This window comes from Desmodus rotundus, chromosome 9, assembly GCF_022682495.2.
Source record: "Desmodus rotundus isolate HL8 chromosome 9, HLdesRot8A.1, whole genome shotgun sequence".
Lineage (NCBI taxonomy): Eukaryota > Metazoa > Chordata > Mammalia > Chiroptera > Phyllostomidae > Desmodus > Desmodus rotundus.
In genome coordinates, this window is record NC_071395.1 from 36,406,215 (window position 1) to 36,431,102 (window position 24,888).

General features: G+C 49.8%; 1 protein-coding gene across 4 annotated transcripts in view; it reads right to left on the bottom strand.

The window, feature by feature from the left end:
• The window catches only part of PTK2B (protein tyrosine kinase 2 beta), a 114,558-nt gene extending 97,094 nt beyond the window's left edge, over positions 1–17,464 (bottom strand). For 3 of the 4 annotated variants that reach the window (XM_045202413.2, XM_024568880.3, XM_053910709.1), the window contains exon 1: positions 17,287–17,464. The gene's annotated coding sequence lies outside the window, so the exon portion shown is untranslated. Of the gene's footprint in view, positions 1–17,216 lie in introns of all 4 variants that reach the window. The other variant, XM_045202410.2, reaches the window with a different exon arrangement.
• Between the last annotated feature and the right edge of the window lie 7,424 nt (positions 17,465–24,888).

The window sequence follows — 24,888 nt, forward strand, 5'->3', positions numbered from 1 at the left end:
AGACTGTCTACGAACCGGGAAGCAGGTCCCACCAGACAACGAGTGCACTGGGGCCTCAATCTTGGACTGTCCAGCCTCTACAACTATGAGAAAGAAAGGCTGTCGACCAGCTACCCAGGCCACAGTGTTTTGTGATGGCAGCCCAAATGACTAGATAACACTGCACTAAATCGCTGCAGTTAGATGAGGCTCAGGGAGGCTGGGCAGGTATAATTTGTTCATTGCTCTGGAAAAGCAAAGGAAGGAGGAGGGGAAGGAGAGCAGAAAAAGAGACAAATGCCGCAGGACCTGACCCTCTCTGTGACACTCTTCCTCCTCCCTCCAGTTCCTCAGTAAAATCATAAAATCAAGCATTTTGTGGGTTTGGACTTCTCGGGTCATGGGTGAATGGTCTGAGCTCTGGGCCTTGGGGCGATGAGACCAAACAAGACCTCACAGCACAGAGGCAGCCAGGGCACAAGGAAGTGAGTGTAGAACTGGTGGAGATCCTAGGGCGGGACCTTGGGCTGCCATAGCCTGCAGGGCCGAGGTGTCCACCAAGTGTGATAGATGGGTGGGGGGGGGGACACAGGTGACATCTCAGTTACTGTGTTCTAATAGCAAGTACCATTGATTAAAATAATTGTTCAACGTATTGAGTACTTATGTGCCATGCACCAATGCTAAGTGCTTTATGCATGTAAATATATTACCTCTTCTTAATCTTTGCACTATCTCTTTAAGGAAAGCACTACCGTTATCACCATTAGGCTGCAGGAAAGCTGAGGATTGGAGGGGTTAAGAATGCATTTGAAGCCACATCTCCAGGAAGTGAGGAGCCACACCTTGAGTGTGAGGGCTTGCTCCTAACCATTATGAACACTGCCTGCTGATGGATTGAGAGTTGTTTGTGTGAAGGCGGATGTTCCCTTGACTCCACTGGGAGACTGGACTGCTCCATATTTAAAGGAGCGATGATATCGGGCTCAAGTGTGTGCTGGGAGGGGAGGGGGAGGGGAGGGCAGGTATGGAGTGGTGGGATGGCACACAAAGAAGTAAGCTGAGGAGCTTGCCGTTTGCCTAAAGAGTGAAAGATGGGGTTGAGAACTGAGTCTAGGAACCTTTTTTCCAAACATAGGGCATGTTTCCATTCTTTTTCCTTTATCCAGGAGACTCAGAGAAATAGGAAAAAAAGAAAAAATAGGGAAAGGCCAGAAGGCAGGGAACAAGGCTCATGAATACGGTAGAGGCTGGAGGAGAAATAAGCTATGACCAGTTCAAGGCACATTCTGGGAGTCTCCCCGGGGCTTGTCATCAAACCATTGTAAATAGACAGCAAAGGGCAGTAGTTCCCAAAAATGTATCTGGGCCTCTTGGGCTTCTAGGACTCGTGTGGGTCCTCAGGCCAGGGGATACCATGAGCCTGGGGAACCTCAGAGGTTTCATTGGAGAGGAACAAGGCAAAACAGTAAGAACTAAAATACAGTCTTCAGGAAAGGAACCATGTTTGGAAGTTATTCAAGTATTGAAGAAAGCAGAACAAGGGCTCGGCTATCTGGAGACGGAGAATCGGAAGGTGCAGATCTGGGGGAAGTGCAGGAAGGAGCAAAAAAAGAGAAGGATCCGTCATAAAATGAGATTCCCGAGGCGGACTTGGATGCCAAAGGCAGCGCTTTTTTTTTTTTTTTTGCCTGAGGAAAACATTCTTAATACAGATCTGGGGGTGGTAGTTCCCTGACTGATACAGATTAGTAATCACAGTATTTTCAAGGCTGATGGGCCCACTGACAGCTCTGGCACACAGCCACACCACCTCATGGACGGGGCGCAGCCAGCACCTTCTTCTCCATCTCCTTGGCCTTTGTGGATACATTTGGAGACCTAGGGGCCAGTAAGGGCCAAAGTAAACAAACAGGCCTTGGCTTGTTTTGATCTGTTTTTCAAAACTTCTCAGTGATTAAGCAGACACTGATGGACCAACTCCCACCATAGCCACTGAGGGCAGACACGGGCGCCATGATGGTGACCGCCAAGAGTTACAGTCTAATTGGGAGAGACAGCGTTCTGGACTGAGTGTTTTTGTCCCTCCAAGATACAAATGCGGAAGCCCTAACCTCTGTGACTGTACCTGGAGGTGGTATGAGCCCTGACCCAGCAGATTTAGTATCCCTGTAAGAAAAGGGAGAATGACCAGAGCATTCTCTCCCCCCCACCCTCTCTCTCTCTTGACTTGGTGCGCACACACCGAGGAAAGGCCAGGAGAAGACACGGCAAGAAGGCCGAGGCCTGGGGCCATGAAAACAGCCTACACCAGAGACTGACCATGCTGCACCCTGGTCTGACTTCCAGCTGCCAAACTGTGAGAAATAAATGTCTGTTGTTTAAGCCACGTGCTCGATGGTATTTTGTTATGACAGCCCACACCAACTAAGACAGAGGCACACATATAATCAGCAACAAAATAAGGCAGAGGGAAAGTCCCGTCAGAGTCAGGAAGAGCATTGAAGGAACAGAGAGGATGGGAAGGAAGCCAGACTGAGGGCATGGTGGCAGAAGGGCACTCCAAGTTGGCATGAGGGCAAAGGCCTAGAGGGGTCTGAGAGGTGGAATTTAGCCCAGGAGAGGCATTCCTGACGGGGAGAAGAGCATGGACCAAGGCCAGAGCCAGGAAGTCCACCAAGCCCTCAGGCAGCCTTGGGCAGATGAAAGGTGGGGCTCAATGGCAGAGTCCATGGAGCCAGGGTGGGTGCTAGGGAATGGTGGGCATCAAAATCATGTTTGGAGTGTTAGGAACAAAAGAAAGCACCCATGGCTGGTGTGGCTCGGTGGATGGAGTGCTGCCTGAGAACTGAAAGGTCACCGGTTCGATTCCCAGTCAGGGCACATGCCTGGGTTGCTGGCCAGTTCCCCAGATGGGGGTGTGCGAGAGGCAACCAATTGATGTATCTCTCACACATTGATGTTTCTCTCCCTCTTTCTCTCTTTCTCCCTTCCTAACCCTCTCTCTAAAAATAAATAAATAAAATCTTTAAAAAAGAAAGAAAAGCAAAACCAAAAAAGGAAGAAATGGTTGCCTGGGCCTGACTGCAGAGGGGGGGTGTTGGGGGTGTTCTAAGCACTAGCCCCTGAGTGACAGAACTGGCTCCGCACTGATGGTTCGCAACGTGTGGCTCCCAGGCCAGCAGAATTCGCCTCACCTGCAAGACTGTGGGAAACGCAGGTTCTCGGGCCCCCACCCAGACAAAATGCAGTGGTGAGTCTGGAGTTGGAGTCAGCAGTCTGTGCTATCCCAGGGACTGACCTTCAAGAAGCTCCACTCCATGCTACACTGGAGGGCCCAGGCTGCTCCCACTCAGATGTCTCCTGAGTACGCTCACCCTGGGACCAGGAAGCCCCTGCTGCCAGGTCTTTTTTAGCAGCTGGTGAATCTGTGTGCGTCTCGTTTTCATGTAAGTCCCTCTGACACGCTCACTTCCACAGGTGTTGGAGACCCGCTCTAAATTACACTTCTTCCTCAGCTCGTCTCCCTAAAACCTCCTCAGATCCCAGCTAACGTTGGCCGAGTGCAACGTTCACATCCTGACATTTGCTAGAAAATGACTGGGAGGCAAAGGGACACCAGACATGGTCCTTGCCTTCCCCCGCTCTGCTTAGCAAGGCATGTACTTGTGAAAAATAATTTTATCTCCAGGCAGCATGTGCCTGGCCTAAACAGCTGGCACAGCCAAGAGCTCTGGCAGAAGAAGTGCCGGAAGGTGGCACGGGAGCTTCTGTCCCATGCCCAGTCCCTTTCCCTCCACCAGAGGCTCCCAGTCCTGAGTATCCCGTCTGCTCCATACCTCCAGTGGAACACCCTACTCCTACTGTTGGGCAAAAATTAGATACCTGTCCACCCCCTCGCTCTCCAGGTAGGTGACTTCTTCATAGATTCCCGATTCCTGTAGAGGAAGCACCTTCTCACCAGAGGGCACTTTCCCACTGGATTCAGGCTCATCCGGACAAGCCTGGCCCTGTTCTCTCTGCCCCACTCCCCTCTGCACACAGATGCGAAGGGGAAGAAGGCAGGAAGTGGGTTCCTCCTCCGAGCCAGCCCTGTGGGCCAACCCTTGCCACCACCCTCTCTGGCCAGCCAGCAGTGTGGGTAGCTGAGACACCCAAGCCGACAGCAGCACTCCAGGCCACAGGCATGGCAGCCTTTGTCCAAGCCCCAGAAATGCCTGTCTCAGGGTCTCCAATCCAGAGCCTTCTCTGTGTTTGGCACCAGAGCTGCTCTGACCCGGGGCCAGAGTCCTCTTTTCCAAAATAAAAATCTGACTCTCTACCCTGGTTAAAAACTCCCAGAGCAATATAGCCTAAGGATATGATTATCTTATATGTCCTACAGCGTCCTGTTGTTAGAGAATAATGTCCAACACCAAGAGACCGCGACAAAGGGCGATTCCTCGGTCCTGCTGGATTCAGCTTCCCGGAGCGGTTCACAGTTTCCCAAACAGGCCATGCTATTCGGTGCCTTCTTATCTTTAAACACACTGTGCTCTCTACCTGGGAGAGCATCTCCTGCCCTTTTTCTGCCTGGTGCACCCCATCCATCCTTCAAAACCCTTCCTGGAAGCACTCGTTTGTCAAGCCCTTTGAGCCTCCCGTGCCGAGGTATTTGCCCACCCTCTCACAACACAGCTGGTTCCACTGGACCCGTCGCACTGCTCAGGACTTTGAGGACGGTCTCTCATTCACATTTGTATCCCCGAGCCTAGCACAACACCTGGCCCATGGTAGGTGCTGAGAAATGGGGAGCTGAGTGGGTCTCAGATTCACCACGTCAGAGCCACTGAGCCCACACCCTCAAAACAAGAAGCAGGACTGCAAGGAGGAAGACGAGAAACTCTCCGTCCTGGCAGAGGTTTAAAAACCAACTGGGGGACAGTTTAGCCTCGGTCCTGCCATGGCACAGAAGGAAAGGCTAGCTGTCACCGTCCCTGGGGTCCCATCCAGGAATGGACTAAAAGCCTATGGGATGGACCCAGATGCTCGCCTGACACACTCAGACCTGAACCCCTGACATTCTGTACAGACCACCATTGTAAAGGAAGGAGTCCAGGCCATGGCCCCATGTCCTTCCCCTGTCCCCCGCTCCCTGACCTCAACTCCAGCCACACACACTGCAGAGTAAACACACAGGCAGGAGCTTGTGGCTGCCACGAAGGTCCCTCCAGAGAGCAATCAACTGTCACTTATTCCCCCTCCAGAGTTTGTGCCTTTAAAAGCCACCTCTACAGCTTTAGCCCATGTCTCTGTCACTTCTTCATATGTCTGGCCACAGTTTCCATTTTTGTCCCTTTACCTGCTATTCTTTCTCTCTTCTTTCCTCACTCTACCCCAGAATCCAGAGTCCTATTCTCCAGTTCGCATGTGTCTTCTCAACAGAAGACCAAAGGGGAAGACTGGATGGGGCAGTGTGTGGAATTCGCTGGTGAATCCCTAGTAAGCGTGGTTTGGAAAAGGGTGTGACTATCCCACCACAGAGAAGGGAGAAGGCAAAGACCCTTAAATGAGGCACCAGCAACCCCGAAGTCCTCACGCTGGCGCAAGGGCAGCAGTGGGCTCGGGGCGTGAACAAGGCAAACCCCAAGAGAATCCTGGCAGCACGTCACAGCCCTAAAGGTTCTGCTCCAGCAGCGAGGCCCCCAGTCAAATCCTACAGCCACGTCACTCGGTCTTCGGGTGTCTCGGTCACCTCCAGGAAACTGGGCCGACTCAGGCTCTCCCATTTCAAAAGAAGATGATAAAGATATTCCAGACAACAGAAAATATGGTGTTTTGTTTCTAACTTGTGACTGCAAACCTGTTTCCTACACAATTTTAAATATGATTCTGTAGAGTATAAGACAAAGACCAACGCTGGTTTTCTGGGTGGGAATTAAGAGGGAATGCAGAGAGTCAGATCAGGGTGGCTGCTTGGCCGACTGGCTTACCGGCTTGCATTCCTTCCTTCTTTCCTTCATTCATTCACACCTAAAGTCATTTGTCCATCTGTCCATCCACCACTCACGTTTAAGTAGTGTACATGTTGAAATATAAGGTAAAGCTCTCCCCCTCCCCCAAATTATCCGTCAGAACAGAGGAAGTTTATATTCTAGCCCTTGACAGAATTCTTTCTCAATTTCTCTGTTTTGAACAAAAATACACTGTTTGGGGAAAAATATTAATTAACCTGACTCCCGTTCAGTCAATGCAAGCCTTGGATGCTGACAAAGTCACTGGGTGGAGCTGCTGGGTTTTTTAAGCATGGTACTTTAGTGCAGGTTTAGTAACTTTTCTTGGGGGTCTGGCCTCACAACTACGAGTACTGAATTTCGTTGTAAACAAACATTTAAAAGATCATTTAAAAGCAATATACTAAGTGGTCTATTGTGGATATCTAAAAGAAACACCTTCTAAAGGATCTGATTCGACGTTTCTCCAAAGCAGACATACAAATGGCCAGTAAGTACATGAAAAGATGCTCAGTGTCATTAGTCATAAGGGAAAGGCAAGTTAAAACCACAGTGAGCTACCACTCCATGCCCACGAGAATGGCTGTGATCAAAATTACAGACAGTGACAAAGCGTCAGTAAGAATGGGGAGAAATTGGGGGGAAAGCCTCCACATTTGATAATGGGAATGTAAAATGGTGCGGCAGCTGTGGAAAGCAGTTCAGCAATCACTCAGAATGTTAAACACAGTTATCACACAGCCCAGCAATTCTCCTCCAAGGTGTAAAACTAAGAGAAATGAAAACCTATGTCCACACCAAAACCTGTACACGAGTGCTCATAGCAACATGATTTATAGTGGTCAAAAAGTAGCAACAACTCAAATCTTCATCAACAAATAAACGGTTAAACAAAATGTTACATATCCACACAACGGAATATTATTTGGCAATAAAAAAAGGAATAGACTGATACGGCTTACAGCATGAATGAACCTTGAAAACATTATGCAAAGTGAAAGAAACTAGTCACAAAAGTCACAATGTTGCACAATTCCATTAATATGAAATGTCCAGAATAGGCAAATCATATTTAAAGTAGATCAGTGGTTGCCAGGAACGGAGGGGAGGGGAGAATAAGGAGTGACCGCTAATGGGTTCTTTTGGGGGTGATGAAATGTTCTTCAAAGACACAGCGGTGATTCTTGCGCAACTCTGTGAATTCACTAAACTGTACATTTTTTAAGGAAGAATTTTATGGTATGTGAATTAGATCTCCAAAAAGAAGCCATTATTTTCTTTTAAAAAACCATTAGTGGGGTGATCATATTGTAAGGTATAAAAATGCTAAATCACTATATTGTACACCTGAAACTAACATAATCAATATAAGATTGTATGCTAACTACACATAAATAAATTAATTAATTAAATAAACGAGCACCCTCTGGCCTAATGAGAAATGGCCAGCTCTCCTTCGGGACAAGGACATGGGTCGGAACACAGACAGCTGGTTCAAAGAGGCTCTGGGAGGAGGAGCAGTGAAGTCAAAGGCGTGAGAGAGGCGTCTGGACGTTGTACCCACAGGGAGGGTTGGGGAAAAGCCGTATTTTTTAATTTTATGTATTATTTTATATAGTCTGTGATTCAAACCATGTATCACCAAAACGATGTACTAAATATCACCCTGAAACATTCACAGTCACTGTTTTCAACAACCCTCCTTCCGGGAAGCCCACATTGTGCTCATCAAACCCGGCTGCGTCCTGGAGTCCTGACCTTGACCCCAGTACAGAGAGGGTTCTGGCCTCAATGGAGCTTAAGCCAGTGCATCCTAATTAAAATGAGACTTGAGCTTGAGGCAACTACTATGAAAAGTTTGTACAAATGATGGTAAAGCCTCGTGCATTGTTCTCCATGTCTGGGCAGCCGAAGTGGCCTGGTGCTCAGAGAAAGCCCTGGACTTCCCTCCCAGAAACACGTGTACTGGCTCCAAGGTGAACACTGTGCGTCTTTTCTCCGGGTGTGCATGTATGCACTGCCCCTGGCCCCAGCACATGCACCTGCCGTGGCCCAGGTGGATTCCTTCCCTGAGATCATTCTTTGCTGAACCCACTTGAATCCAGACCCACCATCCAGCCCTTGTCGCTCATGAGCAATGAGGACCTCAAGGCCTGGAGGCCTGAAAAAGAGCCAAGATGATCAGGGCCCAGGGACCACCGCAGAAATGGGTCCAGTGTCCGGCAGGCACCAGCCCTCCCCACACCGGCCCTGGGAGGGCCTTCTGTAATCCTATATACTGGGCTTTCTCCTAACATCCTTTTGGAAGAAAATTCTCCGCTTGTTAACAAATCCATCTCCCCTCCCCCTTGCTGTATGTGCAAATGAAAACCCTGAGGCTTGACCAGGCTTACCCAGGTGACTCAACAAAGGTCATGTGGTGGGACAGTGACAGAGCCACCAGCGACCACACCCAGGGCTCCCCAGGACTCCGTAACAGAGCAGCACCCTCTCTGTCCCTCACACCTTTTTCTGAAAGTGAACACAGGTGGGTGGCTAAGTGTTTGTCCAACAGGTGTGGGAAGGATTTGTCTGCACAGAGAAGCAAACAAAGAGGCACTCTGGGGACAACAGAGGACCACCCTCTGGAGATAAAGGTGTCAAAGTGGACTAAGTATTTTCAGATCTCCGGAACGCGAAACCCAGAAAGCTCCACTTACAATTCCCACGGCAAGCGCTGTGCCTGCGCTGCGAAGGTCAAAGTCCAGTTTACTAAACCGGCCAGCTCCCGCCTGGCTGATCTCTCTCTGGGACCCCTACAGCGAGTTCACCCTCTACAAAGGCACCCTGTCTTTTTTCCTACGCTTTTCTTTGTCATTTAGCCTGGCCTAGATGGGCTCAGTAAGCTGGAGGATGAGGGAAAAGGGAAAGGCAAGGATGTGACGGGTTAGAGACACAGAGGAGTGTAGCAGAGGGACCATCAAGCTCCTGCTCTGCACCCTGACTCCCTCTCCGGGCTCTAGGAACCCTCCACGCTCCGGAGAGGCAGGGAATGCGTCCTGATCTCAAGGGAGAATGTGGTCCCTGTGCTGGTCGACCGGCTGTCGTGTCACCCAGGACAGGCAATGAGGAGGACCCATCTGGCGCAAGTGAACCAGGCATGAGTAAGTGCGCAAGGAGGGAAATGGACCTCCTATTCTTGGAATTTGAGGGAGTTTGGAAGGAAAGTCAAGGGAAAAGCACCTCCCTGCCCTGAGGAATTTCACACCCCCAAGCCCAAGCCCAAGCCCGGAGACTGCAGGAGGTTTCCCAGGTCGGGAGCTGAGCCAAGGGCATCAGGCTGGGGGGGCAGGAAACGGGACTTGAGTAAAGGTTTGATGAGGACCAGTGAGCAGATGGGAAAAGTATGGGGAGAAATTAGGTGAGCCAGGTAGACAAGGTCACATTATGGAGGGCCCTGGGGAAGTAAACTTAAGGGGCCTGGGTTTGCCCAGAGGCACCGTGGGAGCTAGAGCTAGGAAGGGGAGAGGCTCTTGGGTAATGTTGGGTGATATTAGGTAACAGGCTTGGCTACAGCAGGGCCGGCCAGGGAAAAGGGAAGGAAGGAATGAGAGGCATGTAGAATCTGTAGGACCCATTAGTGAGGGGGACAATATGAGTGCAGAAAAGCAGAGAAGAAGAGAAAGGGAAGATAACTCTTTGTTTTTGACCCAAGTACCATATTTTTCGGACTATATGACACACCAGACCATAAGACGCACCCAAGTTTTAGAGGAGGAAAATAGGAAAAAAAAATTTTGAAGCAAAAAATGTGGTCCTGCTCCTGTGACCCCGCGCCACCACCGCCCCCCCACCCCACCCCACAGCGAGCCAGGTAAGCTACATTCAGACTATAAGATACACACCCCTTTTCCTCCCAAATTTGGGGGGACAGCATCTTATAGTCTGAAAAATACTGTACCAAGAAGAACGACAAAGGCATGAACAAAAGGAAGGACACCAGAAGGGAAAGATGGTTTGGTGTGAGAAGATGATGAATTAGTTCCAGACATGTTGCATTGCAGATGGGTTCCTTCAGTGGCACTGTCTTGCAGCCTTTTGCAAGTGGAGAGCTGAAGAAGGGAGGGGGGTCAGTCTAGAGGTGGAGCCCAGGAGTCCTCTGAACCGATGAGGGTGGATGGGGGCAGATCGAAGTGCGTGTTCCTCCTCAATTCTAGAGGAGACCGCCATGCAGGTGCGGCCATTAGCCCTCTAGACAGGCTGACAGCTCATGTATACCCAGCCAAGACGAGGTCTGGGGGAAAGGACTTACCTGTGAATCAAGAGCACGAAAGGAAATTAAGGAGAATGGCAAATTACATGTGTAGCCTAAACAATGCGATGCTCCCATAAACCCTAGGTCTTTTACATTTATCTAAGGACCAATTTCAACTCAGAGAATGTAGAAGCTCCAAGTGACCTGCAGATCCTCTCCAGGACCCCCAAAGCATCCTGAATTACACAATTTATCCAGCCTCCTAAGTAAGACCTAAACTATTTATTATAATCGCCTACCTGCTCCTCTTGCAAGCTTTCTTCGCTCTGATCTACTTTACACACTGCTGCCCAAATCCGATCAAGGTTCCTTCACCCAAGACAGTATCTCAACTGCTCCCTGAAGCCTTCAGAGTGAAGTTCAACAGCTCCCTACGGCCTTCAGAATAATGTCAAAACTCTTCAGCTGCCATGGTCAAGCTTTATCTTACTTTCTGCCCTTATACCTTATCTTCATTCTCCTTCAGTACCCTTGGCTCCACCCAAAATGAGTCACGGAATGATGACTTCCCACTCACCTGCTTTTATTTACACTCTTCTTTGACACAACCACCATCCCAAATTTCTATGGCCATACCCTACCCATCCTTCCAAAGCTTTTCCAAATGTCACTTCCTCCAGGAAGCACTCCTAGATTATGCCGACAGAAGTAATCTCTCCATCCTCTAACCTCATTGCACTTTATCGGTACCTCTTTTATGTCACCATAAGTCTCCACCTTGTCTAACAGCTATTTATCTTTACGTCTTACCTCCCCTACCAGACTGTAAACTCACTGAGGACAGATACAGTCCCTCAAACGTGGGGAAATAAGAACATGCCCTGAGCATGACGGGGGTGAAGAGGTGAAGAAATACTAAACAAATGCCCAGCACAAGCTACAAATAGGAAAACGAAGGCTCAGAGGGATTATGCGACTTGGCAATGCCACAGGGGTGGAAAGTGACAGAGTGAAGACTGAGACCCACCTCTTTCTGACCCCAAACTCCTTATCTTTCCAGGGAGAGTGCCTGGCAGGAGTTTACAGGGCACTTTCGCAGAGTCAAAAATGTCAATCAGTGCCCCTTGGAGGGATGCCGCACCATTTCTTCATTTTCAAGTGAGACAAGTGAGGCCTGGAAGAGTGAAGGACTCACCCAAAGGCACCCAGCCAGCAAGGGGCAGACCCCAACCTAGGGGCCTATCTCCTGACTCCAGATCGCCTTCCCACCCCGGCTGCCTGCCTTGCACTGGGGGCTGGGGACCAGGACCCTAACTGGATGCTGGTAGGAGCTCTTCCAGCTGTGCCTGTGGATCCAGTCATCTGTAACCTGCCTGGAGCAGGAACTGGGGGTGGGGAGAGTGTTAACCTGAGCGGAAGTGAGAGCAGCCAGACCCTGGCTCCAAATGCTCCTGGAGAACAAAGAGACACGCTTGAGGTTAGGAAGGGACAAACTGCATTAATTTAGAAACCAGGAAAAGATATGATATTTCTAGTGGCCGGGACCAGAGGAGGGATCGGCTGGCAAAGGGAACCCCCAGAAGAGCAAAGCCCAACCTCAGGGCAGAATTCCTAGCAGGTCTTCAAGGAGCTTGGGGGCCCACCTGTGACACAGTGGGATCACAACAGCTGGGAGAGTCCGAGAGTCAGACGCAGGACCCTCAGGGAAAGAAGGGGCTGGAAGAAGCGGTCCTGGTGCCCACCCTCAAGAGTTGTTGGAAGAACTGCCCCCACTGAAAGGGAGACTAGTCCATAAGACAAGAACTAAAGCCGGCCCAGGTTCTAAATCCTGGGCGAGGTGCATCCCTCTGAGTCCCCTCTCCAGTGAGGGATGTTGCCAGATTCTGTCTAGGTGGATTTCAGAACATAAAAGGGAAGCAGGGGATTGGAGAGGAGGAAAATGTTAGTGAACTGTAGCTAAGACAGAAAAGCAGAAGGCGCACCCTTCCGTGGGTAGTGGCCGTCGCTGGTCTTAGTCCCAATCATGTTGACTGGCTGCCTCATAAGAGCGGGGGGAGCCTTAGTGCCGGGAGAAGGTACGAGCTGGGGGAGACCCGGGAAACCAGAAGGCCGTCCCTTCCTGCAGCCTGCTCATAGCATCCCTGGGGGGGGCCTCGAAGATTAAATCCTGCAATCCCAGCTCTCCAACCATGAGTCTAGGTAAAAAGTGCAGGGGAACATGCAGTTTCCAGTACGCTCTCTTAATCAAACTGTCATCGTGAGTAATAATTTATGCCTTGAGAAACAGCAGAGTGACTCAAAACCCTGCCCCCTCCCCCCAGCGCCACCCCCTCACACAGCTCAGCTCTGCCGAGAACCCTGGAGAGGGAAGCCACCATTTTTTCCTGCCCGTCGGCTCTCTCAGGGCCTTACAGGGCCATTTGGACTCCCATGTCTGATGGGCAGTCGGAGAAGTCTCTTTGCTGGTTGAAGAGCCGAGTAGGCCTGGGTGTTCATCAAACACAGTGAACTGAGGGGCAGGGAAGGGGAGCAAGAAACAAGTACTGTTGTCCGAGCGATGCGTGTCCACGAGTTGGCACTCACAGGATGCCTGCCCCGCAGCAAATGGCCTCTTTCCCCAGCGGGGAAAGAGAGTGTTTCCCCATCAGGTCAGACTGACCATAAGTTAAAAACAGGATGAACTCAAAAAAAAAAAAACAAAAACCCAGAGCGAAGGCCTACTGTGTGCTGCCTGGTGAAGGACTGGATGTTTTAGGTGTAGACAAGGCTATTTTTAAGCTGGTGCATGTGGCCATCTAGGAGGCTCAAATCCTGAAATAGTCCATAGGGGGTGGTAACTGTCTGCCACCCCAGCCTCCGGGCTGCCTGACTCCTCCGCCCCCAGGTGCCCGACCCCGGGGGGTCTCGCTGATCCCACTCAGGGCCATGGCTCATGTCGGTTCTGTGAGATGCCTGCCCATGCTTTCGAGGCTGCTGATATTTTGAGTTTGACTCCTGGTACACAATCCCACTCCACCCTCACACGAAGCCCTGTTACCATCTCCACCTTACAGGTGAGGAAGACAGGGCTCAGCAACTTGCCTAACGTCACACACTGAGTGCAGAGCTGGAGCCAGGACCCAGATGACTCGACCACCGGACCACCAGCCATGTTCCTGCTACAGAGATGCCACGCTGTCCTCGCTCTCCCCCTCTACCGCAGACCTGAGGCAGAGTCTGAGGGAAACTCCCGATCACCAGGCCAACAAGAACTCCTCTTCATTCCCATCCTTTCAGCCCCGCGCGGACCAGCAGGTGTGTGACTGTGCTCCAGACAACCCCGTGCGGCCACCTCAGAGCACCCTTTGTCAGCCCACAACTCCTGGGCTGACAAAGGGGGACACTGGGGGCAGGAGGCCTATGACTTGGGGTCCACCCCAGGTATGCCCTTTCTCTTCCCCTACCTCCCAATCGATCGTTCTTGTCTCAGCAGAATTCAGGACACACGGAGTGACTGCCACCCCCAGAGAGGGCTACAGGCTAAGGAACACACTTTTCCCAGGTCTTCTAACCAATGGGAAGGCGTGTACGTTGCAGCAGAAAGATTAAGGCTGACGGGGGAGGAGTCTGGGTCCGTGGGAGAGGCTGGGACCCTGGCACTCAAGCGCTCAGTCTCTCGGGATCTTCTATAAGTTGGACACTGCCAAGTCTAGGTCCATCCTGGCTAGAAGGATGGGATGAGTGATGACCCCTGAAAGACTGGCTTGGTCCCAGAACTGCACCCATACTCACTGGGTGGGGAGCACTATTGTCTTTAGTACAGTACCAGGTGTCCCCCTCATGCCCCCGCACGGGCTGTACAGTCAGATTTAGGGAACGCTAGTGAGCCTAGTGATACAGGCATCTTTTCTGGAGGACTTGCCATGACCTTGACGGTGCCAACACGGACGACAAATCTCCAAGAGGGCGCATCCGAACGTTTCACCAGTGGAGCACCTGGAACTACCTCATGGCACAGAGCTTCTCTGAACATCATTTGGCAAATGCCGCTCTAAAGAACGGGTGACAAAGGGCTTATCCCTGGGCAAGGGGGTGGGAAGATTTAGCCACTGGAAAGAGGGACCATTTCTAAGCCAGCAGTTCCCACAAGAGAAACACACTTTCCATTTCCTCTTTCTCTTACCAATTCTTAACTCCCTTCTGGTTCCCTTTTAGGAAGCCCCTACTGTGCTTTTAGAAATGCCCCCAACTAAAGTCCAACCATTGTTCCCAAGGCACCCCTACTTCATCTACCTACCCCTGAGCTTTATTTACCTAATAAGGCACTCATTATACAAATGGAATAATGCCAGACAAATTTTAAGGTGCATTCGTCTGTGTCAGGTACTGTCCTAGGTGTTTTACGTGGGTTCTCTCTTTCAATTCATTCATTCACATTTCCTTTCAGTTAATTCTACTTTGAGCTACTCCCTCCCCCCCCCCCCACTGCCCTCCAGCAGGAGGGCTGGATATCTCCTCCCCAGGAAGCCAGTCCTATGGGAAGGGAATAGCAAACCTGAAGAAATGATTCCAACTCTCCCTGTCTGCACAGGAGCTCACCTGCTCTCTCACTAGAAGCAAGACTCCCCACCACTATTCCCCCTGGGGCCTCTGAGTGCTCCATAAATGGAAATGGAAATACATGAGCCCTGAGCACTTCATGGTTGCTACTTTGGTGGCCTTGAGGTGTTACAGAAATTAATATCACGACTTTTTCTTTTGTACTTACTAGGCAATCCACATACATTATCACCGATCCTCCCAGCAAACCCAACAGAGATTCTTGTCCTCATTTCAGAGACAAGATTCTGGGCTCAGAGAAGCTCAGTGGCTTCTGTGAGGCCTCACAGTAGGCAAGTGGCCAGGCTGGGATTTGAGCCCAGGTCCAACCCAAAGCCCAATTTCTTTCTGAGGGTACCATCCTCCTTCGGCTGTGGAGATAAACGAGCTGAGCAAGGAATTAATATTATTTTTTGTTTGTTTGTGTTTTTAAGAAATAACATTGTCAGTCAGTGGACAAGTCCCAGCCTGGAATCCAGGAAAACTGATTACAAGGTGAATCTGTCCTGAAACTCTTCTTCTGGCCCCTGGGCGCTACCCACCCTTCTCACCCCATCACAGCGGCCCTCAGCTTTCTTCTAGAGAAGAGCCGCCTGATAAAATACCAGGCACCCAGTTCAACTTGAGTTTCAGATAAACAGTGAATGATTGCTAAATATAAGTATATCCCCAAATACTGCATGGGACATACTTATAGCTGAAAAATATTCATTGCTTACTGGAAATTCAAATCTGAGTATCCTGTATTTTTATTTGCTAAATCTGGCAGCCCACCCTAGAGTGGGAGGCATGCTGGGAAGTCTCAGGCCTGGCTCCAGGTCCCAAGTGTTGCTCCACGCTGAGTTGCCATGGCAGCCTGAGCAGGCCGTTCTGGAGCTGTCTCCACTTACCTCTCCCGCTTCACCTCGCCCCTGCAACCCTCCATGTGCTGAACACTCTGAGCTGCTTTCAGTTTCCTCAGATGCGTCATGCTGCTTCTGGCCAGCTGTCTTAGCACTTGCTGTGCTCTGTGCCTGCTCTTCCCCCCCTTTCCCCTCCCCAGCTAATTCCTGTGGATCCTTCAGGTCTCCACTTAGCATCACTTTTGCCAGGAAGCCTTCCTGGGGTGCACCCCTGACCCTCTCCTCCCACAATCCTCCAGCGCTGGGTTGGTTAGTGCTCCTTCCTATCCAGGACCCCAGCATCTACCACATTGCTCTAGGGAGCAGGGGCTGGGTCACACACACTGTTGTCTCCCCCCACCCAGTCTGGCCTCAAGTAGGAAGTCAGTAAATGCTTATCGAATGAATGAATGAATGCAGGCAGGCAGACATCCTGCCAGAGCTTAGTCTCTTAAATGCGACTACTTCCTTCCTCCCTTCCATCTTGACTTACTTTTTCATCTCTGCCTCCTCTTCTCCCTCCCCTAGAGGAGCTGTGAAAGGCTGGGTTTAGGTCCACAGCAGCATTTCTTGGCCAGGACTCAGGTGAGGGGACAGACGCTGTAGCACAGAAGGACCTCCTCATGTCCCCTAGCTGATCATGCCAAGTCAACTGCCCCTGTCGGCTCAAGCCCTGCTACAGGTCAGCAGAAAGCTCAGCTCTTCCTCCTCTGAGTTACAAATCCTCCTGTGAATGCCCCCGCCGTGTCCCAACTTCTGCTCTCCTTGTCCCCCTGACCCTTTGAGAGGAATCTAATTGGACTGAGCTCCAAGTGTGGGGTGTGGGGAGATGCCAGGGTCAGATGGCGGAGGGTTAGGGCAGGTGGTGGGGCTCGGTGGGCTCAGAACATCACCCATATGTTCCCTGTTCACCCACCCAAGGCTTTGCCCACGCACAGCCTGACAGGAGAAGGCAGCACAGAACTTAACCCTTTAGCGGCATTCGGAAGGTAGTTTCACAAAGAAGCAGCGTGGTGGCTAGTGGTTAACTTTAGCCCCCACAAAACACTCACACACATAAACACATGCCCCAGAGCTCTGCCTCTTCCCCCTTGCAGACTCCTGCTTGCTCCCAGTGCGGGCTTGATTGGGAAGATGCTCTCTCGGGGGTAAGAAGTGGATGCAAGTGCAGTGAGGTGCGCGTGGGAGCCTGGCCAGGGTGGGGGTCTGAGGGCTTGGGGAGAGGGGCGAGAGTGGGGCACAGGGAGCTGCCCAAAGGCAGGGCTCTGAAAAGCCCTGCACGAGGCTCTCTGATCTGACCTGTAGCGGTAGATCACCTTTCTGTGCCTTCTCATCGCGGCCCCCAGACTCCCCGCTCCAAGTACGTTAAGGACGAAAATGAGGGAGAAACACCTTTTAGTCTCAAATGAACTCCAAAACAGACTCCCTCTCCCCCTGCGGAAGATTAGCAAGCCCGGAGGACAGCGTACCCGCAGCTCCGCCTGCTGGGTCCCAGGTTGCGTTACCAGGAACTCAGTCCCGTCTAGGTACCCACATTTCCAAAGAACCCACCTCCACCCCTTCCACCTTGTCCAGCCAACTTCTGGCTGGTGCTCAGCCCGAATCGCGGCACAGGACTCACGCGGAGGGAAGCGCCGGCTCCAGCGGTGGCTCTTGGCGCGGCCAGGTGAGACGGGGCTGAGAAGGTACAGGTGAGTCCGTCAGGGCTGTGGCAGGTACGGGGCTCACGGAGGCTCTGGAGGCCTCCGCTGAGTAAGAGATTTGTGTTTTCCCCTCTCCTCCTCTTAGTTAACCACACCCCTACTGCTCTCCTCCCCACTTCCTTAAAGGGTGGGGTGTGTTGTCTGTGGTGCTGAGTGTGTGCCTGCTCAAGCCTCTTACCATAAACTCTGAAATAGACGCCGCCTTCATTCCCTGAGCTGCACGTGCTCACCCACCTCAGACGCCGTCTCCTGCTATGTGCCCTCTGGGGACACCTGCCCCCCAATCCCTACCACTCCTCCCTCCTCCCACTCCACCTGCAGACTTTTGGAGGGCACACTTAGAGGTTGCTGTTTCCTCTCTAGCCTCCAGACATATTGCAGAGCCAGAGACTGTACCTGCCTCCCATACTCTCAGCACCTGTTTCCCCATGTCCGAAAGTGCCAGCCCCTTTTCAGGACACCGGACATCAGGTGAACGTTACCAGGGGCTTGGCAGAACTCAGGCCAGGGGGGCAGTGAGATCCAAGGCAGTCACCCAAGGGCACTGAGAGACCTTTTCCCCTGCCACTAGCAAGGTTCCAGACTTTGTCCTGAATAGAAAGAGGTGAACTGGATTTAGTGTAAGGTCAAAAAGTCAGTGTGTGCTCAGTGTCCCCCACATCCTTAAAGCTCCTCTCCAGGGTCCCCGCCCCAAACGTCTTCATCCTGTGTCCTGTGAAGGACCGGGACCCCGCACAGCTAGAGGATGCTCTTCAAAAGGTCAGCCCTGAGGATGGCAGCTCCTGCAGTGGTGCGGCCACGTGTGACAGCCCAGCAATACACAACCACCCCCACGACACGTGCTGACCCCCATGACACGTGCTGACCCCCAGAACACATGCTGACCTCCATCCCCAAGCCCAGCTGAGCAGCTGCCCCAGGGGAACAGCAGGAAATGCCAGTATTTGGTGAGCATGTCTAAATGCCAACCACTGTGCTAAGGAAGCACCCAGTTTACATGATTTTATTTAATTCTCCCCATTTTCTGCAAAGAAAATGGAGACTTAACTAACACATCTGGCCACCAAGTCAGAAAGTCATCGTTTCTCAAAGTAATATCAGTGGACTACTTGTAGCTTTTAAAACACAGATACCTGGGCACGACCCCAGGTCTACTGAAAATCAGCATCACTGAGCCTGGGGCCCACCTGTCCCGACAAGGTAACTACAAACCATCTGATGGGAGCTCATAGCCACAACTGTCCTTTTTCACCCATCCATCATGGTCCCAGCACTCACTTGGAATCTTGGGAGTAACGCTGGTGACCGCATAGCATGCAGAAGGCGGCCAAGTGGGTGTCTAGGAGGATCTTGGCGAGGGCTTGGGGAGACAGAGCAAGTCAGAGTAAACTGGAGAGAGCAGGGGATGTGTGGGAGAGACAGGTGACTAACTGACCACACTGCAAGGAAGTTGTCAGATGGCTTTGGAAAGCGGATGGCCCTTCTGTATCCCCGTGCATGGAGGGAGGTGAGGAAGTGCTAGTGGTGTGAAGGTTAGACACCTGCGTGAATTGCTCAGGGTCTGTGCTAGGGCGGTGACAGTGGGAGCTAAGTGCGCGACCGAGCCACACAGGTTTAAGAAAAGGTGAGTGTGTATATACTGCCCCCCCGTGGCCAAGTCTGTGAACTACAACTTCGTTAGGCCCTGATTCCAGAAAGAAAAGTTAATCAGATACTCAGTTTCCAGAGGTTGTTGAATTCTTCAGCGATTTTTTTGAAGCTCCTAAACTTAGCTCTTAGACTAGTAGAATCATAGGTTTTATCTATGAAAGAGACCTTGAAAAACTCCCTCGGATAGCCAACTCTGCTTTCAGGTCGCTTATGTTTTGTCCAGTGTAGGAGCTAAAGTGAAAGCATCACATATGTCTGTCTGGTGCCTGCCTTTAAAAAAAAAAACCCTCAGAAATGCTTACAGGAGCCTAGAAGTCCATGTAGGTGCTCTAAAACTTTTCTATTGAGGGCTCATTGTGGGTTGGGATAGTGATATACCCCAGTGGAGAAGCGAAACTATTTTCCTTCAGTCTGCTTCTCTCTGTGTCCAAGCAGAGATGGTGCTACTGTGCAGGCCCTGGCTGGAAGTGGGGAAACGTGTGGGCACTTCAGCAGGCAGAGAAAACTATACGGAAAAGAAGACTGACCTTCCCATTTAAATGCTTCACCTTCACCCCACATTCAGGTCTTCAACTGCGCACAATACTGCTAGATCCCCTGCCAGTCTTCCCCAAGAGTGTCAGCATTTACCCAGACGCCAAAAGCTAAAATCCTAGTCACCTTTGACTATCTATCCTTCCTCCTTACCTCATAGCCGTTCAATCTCACGCCCTGGGGACCCTTTCCAGCACCTTTCCTACTTATCATTCTCTTACCCTATTGCCTCTCGGGTTCATAGTCTCTGGCTTACAACCAGACTCTTGTGAAAAGGGTTCTGCTAACCTGTCCTCCACTCTCACCCCAAGAGTAATTGGGGCTGGAGCTCAGAAAACTGGCCTGCGTGGGTGATGAACTTCTGGGACGGCTTCTGAAACCACAGGAATGGATGAGACTGTCTGCAGCAGGAGTAAGAGGAAGCAGAGACCTGAAGGTCAGGCCCTTGCCAGAAGCAAACTCAGAGAAGAGGCCTATGTCAAATGGGGCGGGTTGATGCACAAACCAGAAGTGAAGACGTGGAGGCAGCACGTGCCAATTACTTTTGAAGAGCTTAGCTGGAAGGGGAATCAGGGGCTAGGTGGTGGTGGAGGGAGTTGTGGGTCGAAAGAGGGCTGTCTTGTCACTGGTTTAACATGGTAGCTAGTGGAGCAGGTTTAAATGCACTAGCAGGATCCAGCTAAGAGAGAAGACATGACCTTGGGCAAGCAAATTCATCGCTCTGAGTTTGTATTTCCTAAGCAGGAAAAGTAGAAGCGGAAGTATTAGCGGCTCTACATATTTCACAGGGTACAAGGGAGACCTGCCACTAGGGTAAGTGATAGGTATGAAAACGCGGTAATTATTATTTTTAGAAATCATAGCAATTAAATAGGCCAGGATTAGAGAGGAGATACCACATATGTATCTGTTAATAGATATAACTTGTTCAGTGTTCTCTGTGAGCAAAGAACTTTCATCCATCATCTATTTAGTCTTCACAACCGAGGTTGTAAGAGTTCTTCTATTTTGTAGAAAGGAAAAGGAGGCTTGAAGAAGGAAAATAACTTGTCTACCACCCCCCCAGGTGTTCAAGAGTGGAGCTGAATCTCAAACCATCATTGGCAGTGCTGTGATGGTATATAATTGGGGGTCTTTCCACTGGGGATAATGGAATTAAATCACATAATATAAATTTACTATTAAAATAAATTTCATTTTTAAAGAATAGTATGGTTATAAGTGTTCTAAACACAAAAAAGGAACAAAAAACAGTCTTATGGGCACAGAGCTAAATCATTGAGGTCCTTCCTCACCAAAGGATATCCATCTCTAATTTAATCAGGTACTACTAGGTTTACTAAATGGACCACAGTTGAAGCCAAAATGAAAAACTCAAAACCATGTCCTTGACTTCAAAAAACTCTTTCCTCCATCCATGAAAGCACTCCTGGTTGTCCCCCTTGCTTCCCTTGCAATAGAATCCCTGATTTTTAGTTGGTCTTAGGCTGCCCAAAATAAAGACTACATTTCCCAGTGTTCCTCACGGGTGTAATAAGTTCCTGGCAATGGTTGGTGAGAAGTTGCTTGTGCAATGTCAGGATGGTGCCTTCAAGGGAATGGACATACCCTCCACTACTCCCTGTTCCATGCCACCTGATGGTGACAACCGGAGCAGCCATCTTGATCTGTGGTGCTGAGAATAGCTGGACACGGTGAGACATGAAGTCTAGGTTCCTGGGGCCACCAAACCACCATGCTAGTCCTTGAAACAGTCTGGACCTAGGTGAACTTTCACGTGAAAAAGACACATGTTATTCAGGCTATTACATTTTGGGCTTTCCTGTCACCACAGCCTAGTGCATGCACCCTAACGAACGTGCCACCACCTGGCCTGTTTTCTTTCGTACACAAATTAAGGCAAAACCTCAATTTCCTTGTCTATAAAATGGGAATAATTTACCTTTCAGGGTTGTTGGAAGGACTGAAATAATATTTCTAAGTTTCCTTGCTAGTGCTATGGCTCATGGGTGATGAAAAGTGGAAGGCATTCTATCCTATTGTAATTATATTGTAAAAAATGCATCCCGGAAATAAAAATAAGCATTACTTTAAAATACTCCACAGCCCCACCCCATGTGGAGAGGAGAACAGAAACAAAAATAGCAAAGTTGATAACTGGCGTGCACTGAATGATAGGTATATGGAGGTTAATTATACTGTTCTCTCCAATACTGTCTTTAAAAATGTTCATAGAGAAAAAAAAGTTACAACAAATACAATCTTTCCACAGACAAAAATAATAATTCCGGGACATAATCCAAAGTGAATTTTCTTGGGGAAAATAAAATTGTATTCAATCCTTTGAGAAATTAATTTGGGTACTCAAGGGGGAGGACAGATGAAGAAGGCAAAAGAATGCTTTTGTTTTTCCACTACAGCGCCACCAGCAGGGCCTCTGTGCCCCTGAAGCCAGGCGGTTTCCACAGCCGGGACTCTGCTGTCAGGCCTGCAGCGCACTCCTGCGGGCTGCCTGCGCACAGGTGCAGCCTGCCCCGCTGCCTTGCCCGTTCCGAGTCAGCTCCGCGACTGCTGTGACTATGGCCTTCCCGGTTCTCAGCCCCTTGCTCCCACCTGTGAGTGAGCTCACCAGGTTGCTGCAGCCTGTGACTAAGCTCTAAAGCAATGGAGTGACTGTGAACCTTTTCTTGCCATTGTTGACCTATGCAATTCTCACAAATTCTAACAAATGTGGCTATCTGCTCCCAGCCCACACTGTGCTGGGAGCATCAACTAGGAAGTGAGAGTAGATTGCTACAGGCATCCTTGTGAGTACAAGAGGAACCTCTTGAAAAGAAACAAAAAAATGCCTAACAAATGCAAGAACCCTCCAATCACGGGCACTGTGGCCATTTACAGGACACACAGCCCTCCATGCTTCTTTATCACTCAGCGCAGCACAGTAGCCATTGCCTACTTTGGACATCATGAAGAAAAGTTTAAATGATGTTCTGCATCCTATATTTTAGAGAAAAAAGCATACACTATGTTTCAAAAAAGTTTTTATTCAAATGTTTGCAATAAAATAATTGGGTGCTTCTAGATAAACTTCAGGAACAGGGGAAATCAGCTTAGATTTCACTTTTTTCAAGTTGCTAAGTTGCCTGTCTGTACCAGAGCATTTTACCACCCTAACTTCTTCTCAGTGAGTCACAGCAGTGTGTGACCCTCACTGGAGACATCGGAACAAGGGACCCCAAACCCAAATACCTGCAGAAGCAAAGCAGGGAATGTGAGGAAGGCTGGCTGTACAGGGACTGGAAAACACACATCCCTCCTATAGGAAGCAACTGCTCTTCAGCCCAAAAGTCGACTGGCATGCAGGAGAGGAAGCTTAATGTAACAGTGTAGCCAAGTTTTTTTTTCTTCCTTCCGCCCTTCCTTCCTTCCTCTCTCTCTCTCTCTCTTTCTCCCTTTCTTTTTTTTTTTTTTAAGATTTTATTTATTTATTTTTAGAGAAGAGGGGAAGGGAGAGAGAAGGAGAGAAACATCAATGCGTGGTTGCCTCTTGTGCGCCTCCAACTGGGGACCAGGCCTGCAACCCAGGCATGTGCCCTGACCAGGAATCCAACCGGTGACCCTTTGGTTCGCAGGCCGTTGCTCAACCCACTGAGCCACACCAGTCAGGGCCCTTTCTTTTTTTTTTAAGAAAAAGCAGATGACTACCCAAAAAGAATATTAAGAAAAGGATTACATTTACAGTAGTATCAAAAAGAATAAAATAGTTAAGAATGCACTTAACCAAAGACATGGAAGACTTCTAGACTGAAAAATATAAAACATTGCTGAAAGAATAGGATGCAAATAAATGGAAAGATATCCTGTGTTCATGAATTAGAAGACAGTATTGTTGTCAGGACCACCCAAAGTGATCTACAGATTTAATGCAACCCCAACAGTATTTCATGCATAAGTAGAAAAAAAATCCATCCTAAAATTCATATGGAATCTCTCAGGGACCCCAGTGGTTAAGCTACAGATAGGGGGGCCATGAATCATGTATAAGAAACACTGCAGAAGGCAAAAGAATTAGTGGTATTCATCCCCTTGGCATTGTGGAGGAAGGATTATTCTGCGGAAAAGCTTGGAAGAAAATTGTCAAGAACTATAAAAGGTAGGCCATTTTAGCCTACTTGCAAACTAACAAGTGAGTCTGCCAGTTTAATGAGTTCTGGTAGATGAGACTCCAAGGCCAGAGACAACGGACAGTTCATTACTAACAGCGATAGCACTATTCAGACTATCATTGGGGCCATATTCCTGTGCCTTAATTCCCACAAGCCCATGACATGAAGGCCCCAGGAGGCTGCACTACAGGAGAGTTTAAAATGCCTGAAGCTGAGGGAACCTGAGTATTTCATAATGGAGAGATCACCAGACTTTTTTTTCTGGAGAGAGACATTATTATTTCTGCCATCCAAGGCTGTTTACTATAGAAACATCCTTGGAAAGACCCCCCCAAAAAAGGCCGTCAATGTCTCTGCTCCATACAGAAACATGAGACATGTGGAAATCGTCTTCCAACGGAAACCAGGAATGGGAGCGCTTCGTTCCATATCAGGGAAAGGACTCCTCATCTGAAGGCTGTGAAGTGATCGAGCGGGGGGGGGGGGGGGGGGGGGGGGTCAGGAACGGGGAGTCGGAGAGATTCGGGCCTGCCTGCCACACGACGGCGGATGCTAGTTCCCAGTGCTAACTTTGGATAAGTCCTCACTCTGTTTTAGTAAGGGCCTGCCTAATGCAATACGCACTTTTCATACTTATTTCACTTTAATCCTCACGTCTCACGGAAAGAAGAGATATTAGCGTCCCTTTATACACACGGAAATAGATTTGAAACATTGTGACTTGCGCACTTACTGAATCAGGAAACAAGAATGGCGTCTTCCTTCACCTGTTTCCTCCTTTCCCCAGAGGGTAATAAAACTGGCCAAAATTAAGTAAGCAACTAATGCAAGAGTGGCCACAGATCTTTGAAAGGGCACTATAAATCCTAAGTGGTGAAAACACTAACCGCGCTTTCAGACTCAGCCTCGATCCAGGAAGTGGGGAGCTCTCGCTTTTCCTACCTCGCGGGCCTGACATTTAGGGGATTGGTTAAGGAAGGGGGTCCTAGTCTTCATTTCCCATTTGATATCGGAAGTACCTTTCCAATGACACGGAAGTCCTAGAACTCGGCTGTTGAGTTTCTTCCTCCCTAAATCCTGACAGCCCGCCAGGTGGGCGGGGACAATAGAGCACACCAGCTCTGCCTCGTCCTTCCGGGGTTTTCCCGCGTAGACCGGAAGTAGGGCGGA